The sequence below is a fragment of the Pseudophryne corroboree genome, chromosome 1 (genome assembly GCF_028390025.1).
Source record: "Pseudophryne corroboree isolate aPseCor3 chromosome 1, aPseCor3.hap2, whole genome shotgun sequence".
In the NCBI taxonomy this organism is placed as follows: Eukaryota; Metazoa; Chordata; class Amphibia; order Anura; family Myobatrachidae; genus Pseudophryne; species Pseudophryne corroboree.
The window spans coordinates 1,048,499,030-1,048,504,742 of NC_086444.1; the positions used below are offsets into that span (position 1 = coordinate 1,048,499,030).

General features: G+C 37.6%; 2 pseudogenes; one reads left to right on the forward strand and one right to left on the reverse strand.

The window, feature by feature from the left end:
- Positions 1–893: 893 nt before the first annotated feature.
- Positions 894–1,013, reverse strand: LOC134943203 (5S ribosomal RNA; annotated as a pseudogene).
- Positions 1,014–4,940: 3,927 nt separating this feature from the next.
- On the forward strand, positions 4,941–5,060 carry LOC134943212 (5S ribosomal RNA; annotated as a pseudogene).
- The last annotated feature ends 653 nt before the right edge of the window (positions 5,061–5,713 follow it).

The window sequence follows — 5,713 nt, forward strand, 5'->3', positions numbered from 1 at the left end:
AGCATAAGAAACAAAGATGGAGCAGTGTTAGATAAGACATGGAGAGGCTTCCCATGTTTTTAGATCAAAAAAACGAGTAGTATAACTTATTTTAAACAGTTTCATGTAAAGTTTGTATTGAGAATATGCACTTCCGCCCCACTTCCGGTTTCGGCGGTTCTTGGGTGCACATGTGCAGACGCCCCACTTCCGGTTTCGCGGCTCTGGAGTGCGCATGTGCAGACGCCCCACTTCCGGTTTCGCATCTTATTGAAAGGAGGTGTTCAGGGCTTCATGCCCCACTTCCGTCCTAGCAGTTCGGATGGTTTTAGTCCCCACTTCCGGTTTACATGTCCGGAATCACATGATGTTTATCCTTGTTGTGAGGATGTTTGGGAGAGTTCAATGTTTGAACGGCAGCCATTTTAGAGGAGTCCCTATGGGCGGACATGAATTCTCCATACGTATTGCTCAGTAACATAAAATAAAGGGAAATAAATATTCATTAGTATCGATGCGCTTTAGGTATTTCAAAAACGATTATTAATACATTTCTGGCATATAGTATGTCCACTTTTAGATGCAAGGCATTGTATTTAGATAGATAGCAATTACTTATAATGAATGGCAGAATGCAAACCGGACAGTTTAATCTAATTATATTATCATATGTTATTCATAAGCAGAGAATGGCTATTTTTGAGTCTACATAAATTATACTATATATGTATATATGTGATAGGTGCACTTGTGAAGACATTTATATATGTTTGTGCATTTATTTAAACATCATATATCATATTTGTGCATTTATTAGTAAAAAATAGTCTGTGCTTGATTATGTGCTTAGTTAATAAAAAATACGTATTGCATAATTGAATCTTATTCAGACACATTAGTGTTTGTAGACCAGTTTTTTACAGTACTTTAGCTTCCCAGGGGGTCACCCTCTTGGTACTGTTAAAGCCCAACACTGCTTAGCTTCCAAGATCGGACGGGCTTGGGCGTGGAGCCAGTGTGGTATGACTGTATCTTATTGGCTATGAAAAAAACACTCATTTTTGTGTCAAATATTTTTATTTTCATGCTCACGTATACAATTAGTTTATAATTTAGTGTGGTAATGTGATAATAAAACAATGACCTTATAGGAAGGGGGCAATTTCATAACCCTCATTAAATCCTGCCGGGTGCATCGTGTTGAGCTGGTAGATCCAAAACATTTCTCTTTGAGATAGTTTATTCGCCAAGTCTCCGCCTCTTTCTCCAATTTGTACGTGTTCGATTGCTTTAAATGATAAGTCTTATGGGTTTGAATTATGTTCCAAGATGAAATGTCTGTAGATAAGGTGGGTATCAAGCTTGTTTTTGATGCTCCTGATGTGTTCCTGAATTCTTAGTTTCAGTGTACGCTTCGTTTTCCCCACATATCTCTTCTTGCATGTACATTCCAGTAAATAAATGACTGAGCTGCTGTTGCAATTGAGGAATTCTTTTATCTTGAATTCTTTGGTATCTCCGGAGTCAAAAAAAGTTTTTCTGTTTGGGTTTAGAAATTTGCAGATGTTGCATCGTCCGCATTTGAATGCTCCCGTGCACTTCATAAATGTTTGAGTAGTTCTTTCCTTATTGGTATTGCATAGCATGCTCGGTGCAAGGTGGTCTTTGAGACTTTTAGATTTACGGAATACTATCTGTGGTTTTTCCGGGAGAATTTCCTTTAGTACAGGATCCATAAGCAAGATCTTCCAATGTTCCCTGAGGGATGTTTTGATATGATTCTCATGTTGATTGAACGTGGTAATGAATGCAGTTGATTCCTTTGGGGCTTCCTTCTTTTTGTATTCTAAGAGGTCTTCCCTTCTTAAGGTGTTTGTTCTTACAGTGGCCTTGTCCAAAATTGATTTTGGGTATGACTTATCCTCAAAGCGTTTTCTGTAGATGGCTACCTGTTCATTGCAGTCCTCTTTCCTGCTACAGTTCCGTTTTATTCTATGGAACTGAGAATAAGGGATGTTGTCTTTCCATGTCTTTGCGTGGCTGCTTTGATAGTGTAGGTAGCTATTTTTGTCCACCCCTTTGATGAAGTTCCTGGTTACCACTGATGAGCCTTCACCTATTAGTATAAGATCCAAGTACTCTATGGAGGTTTTGTTTATATTATACGTGAAGGTAAGATTCATATCATTGATTTTTAAAAGATTAAAAAATTCCATAAAAAGTTCCAGACTGCCATCCCATATTATTAAAATGTCATCAATATAGCGTTTGTACAGGATCACATTATTTTTATAAAATTGAGTGTTGTACACATGAAGTTCCTCCCATTGTCCCATAAATAGGTTTGCGAAACTTGGTGCAAATATCGTACCCATCGCGGTCCCACAGCGTTGAAGATAAAAACTCTCTAAAAATTTAAAATAGTTTCGACTCAAGATAAAATTCATCACATCACAGATAAAAGATCTTTGGGTAATTGTGAGGGTGGGGTCTTTGTCTAAAAAACCCTTGCAAGCCTTGATGCCTTTAGAATGCTCGATGCACGTATACAGAGACTGGACATCTAATGTGATCCATAAAAAGGTGTCCTTCCATTCAACTGATTTCATCAGGTTCAATACCATAGTGGTGTCTTTAAGATAGGAAGGTAGTTCCTTAACATATGGGTTTAAGAAGACATCTACATATTCAGATAGTTTTGATGTTAGGGAGTCTATTCCCGCGACAATAGGTCTCCCTGGAGGGTTCAAGAGGTTTTTATGAATTTTCGGCAAATAGTAAAAAATGGGGGTTATGGGACTAGATTGCATTAAGAATTGGAATTCTTCCTTCGTGATGCTTCCATTCCGGAGTCCTTGTGTGAGGAGTATTCTCAACTCTTCTATGTAGGCATCCTTGGGATCATTCTGTAGTGGTTCATAGGATAAAGTATCTCCTAATAAGCGATGAGCTTCTTTCACATAGTTGTCTCGATCCAGGATAACTAGTCCCCCCCCTTTGTCAGCCGGTTTTATCACTATTTCTGAATTTTTCTGTAATTTCTTAAGTGCCTCTTTTTCTCTGTTAGTGAGATTTTTTGTGGCAACTGGTGCAAGATTAGTGTCGCATAAATCTTTTTTCACCAGATCATAAAATATGCTGATATGGTTGCCTTTTGATTCGACCGGGTAATATTTAGATTTGCGTTTCAATCCAGACCTTGATGCTTCTTCATAGTTTGAGATGATCAAATTCATAAAAACCTCTTGAACCCTCCAGGGAGACCTATTGTCGCGGGAATAGACTCCCTAACATCAAAACTATCTGAATATGTAGATGTCTTCTTAAACCCATATGTTAAGGAACTACCTTCCTATCTTAAAGACACCACTATGGTATTGAACCTGATGAAATCAGTTGAATGGAAGGACACCTTTTTATGGATCACATTAGATGTCCAGTCTCTGTATACGTGCATCGAGCATTCTAAAGGCATCAAGGCTTGCAAGGGTTTTTTAGACAAAGACCCCACCCTCACAATTACCCAAAGATCTTTTATCTGTGATGTGATGAATTTTATCTTGAGTCGAAACTATTTAAAATTTTTAGAGAGTTTTTATCTTCAACGCTGTGGGACCGCGATGGGTACGATATTTGCACCAAGTTTCGCAAACCTATTTATGGGACAATGGGAGGAACTTCATGTGTACAACACTCAATTTTATAAAAATAATGTGATCCTGTACAAACGCTATATTGATGACATTTTAATAATATGGGATGGCAGTCTGGAACTTTTTATGGAATTTTTTAATCTTTTAAAAATCAATGATATGAATCTTACCTTCACGTATAATATAAACAAAACCTCCATAGAGTACTTGGATCTTATACTAATAGGTGAAGGCTCATCAGTGGTAACCAGGAACTTCATCAAAGGGGTGGACAAAAATAGCTACCTACACTATCAAAGCAGCCACGCAAAGACATGGAAAGACAACATCCCTTATTCTCAGTTCCATAGAATAAAACGGAACTGTAGCAGGAAAGAGGACTGCAATGAACAGGTAGCCATCTACAGAAAACGCTTTGAGGATAAGTCATACCCAAAATCAATTTTGGACAAGGCCACTGTAAGAACAAACACCTTAAGTAGGGAAGACCTCTTAGAATACAAAAAGAAGGAAGCCCCAAAGGAATCAACTGCATTCATTACCACGTTCAATCAACATGAGAATCATATCAAAACATCCCTCAGGGAACATTGGAAGATCTTGCTTATGGATCCTGTACTAAAGGAAATTCTCCCGGAAAAACCACAGATAGTATTCCGTAAATCTAAAAGTCTCAAAGACCACCTTGCACCGAGCATGCTATGCAATACCAATAAGGAAAGAACTACTCAAACATTTATGAAGTGCACGGGAGCATTCAAATGCGGACGATGCAACATCTGCAAATTTCTAAACCCAAACAGAAAAACTTTTTTTGACTCCGGAGATACCAAAGAATTCAAGATAAAAGAATTCCTCAATTGCAACAGCAGCTCAGTCATTTATTTACTGGAATGTACATGCAAGAAGAGATATGTGGGGAAAACGAAGCGTACACTGAAACTAAGAATTCAGGAACACATCAGGAGCATCAAAAACAAGCTTGATACCCACCTTATCTACAGACATTTCATCTTGGAACATAATTCAAACCCATAAGACTTATCATTTAAAGCAATCGAACACGTACAAATTGGAGAAAGAGGCGGAGACTTGGCGAATAAACTATCTCAAAGAGAAATGTTTTGGATCTACCAGCTCAACACGATGCACCCGGCAGGATTTAATGAGGGTTATGAAATTGCCCCCTTCCTATAAGGTCATTGTTTTATTATCACATTACCACACTAAATTATAAACTAATTGTATACGTGAGCATGAAAATAAAAATATTTGACACAAAAATGAGTGTTTTTTTCATAGCCAATAAGATACAGTCATACCACACTGGCTCCACGCCCAAGCCCGTCCGATCTTGGAAGCTAAGCAGTGTTGGGCTTTAACAGTACCAAGAGGGTGACCCCCTGGGAAGCTAAAGTACTGTAAAAAACTGGTCTACAAACACTAATGTGTCTGAATAAGATTCAATTATGCAATACGTATTTTTTATTAACTAAGCACATAATCAAGCACAGACTATTTTTTACTAATAAATGCACAAATATGATATATGATGTTTAAATAAATGCACCAACATATATAAATGTCTTCACAAGTGCACCTATCACATATATACATATATAGTATCATTTATGTAGACTCAAAAATAGCCATTCTCTGCTTATGAATAACATATGATAATATAATTAGATTAAACTGTCCGGTTTGCATTCTGCCATTCATTATAAGTAATTGCTATCTATCTAAATACAATGCCTTGCATCTAAAAGTGGACATACTATATGCCAGAAATGTATTAATAATCGTTTTTGAAATACCTAAAGCGCATCGATACTAATGAATATTTATTTCCCTTTATTTTATGTTACTGAGCAATACGTATGGAGAATTCATGTCCGCCCATAGGGACTCCTCTAAAATGGCTGCCGTTCAAACATTGAACTCTCCCAAACATCCTCACAACAAGGATAAACATCATGTGATTCCGGACATGTAAACCGGAAGTGGGGACTAAAAACATCCGAACTGCTAGGACGGAAGTGGGGCATGAAGCCCTGAACACCTCCTTTCAATAAGACGCG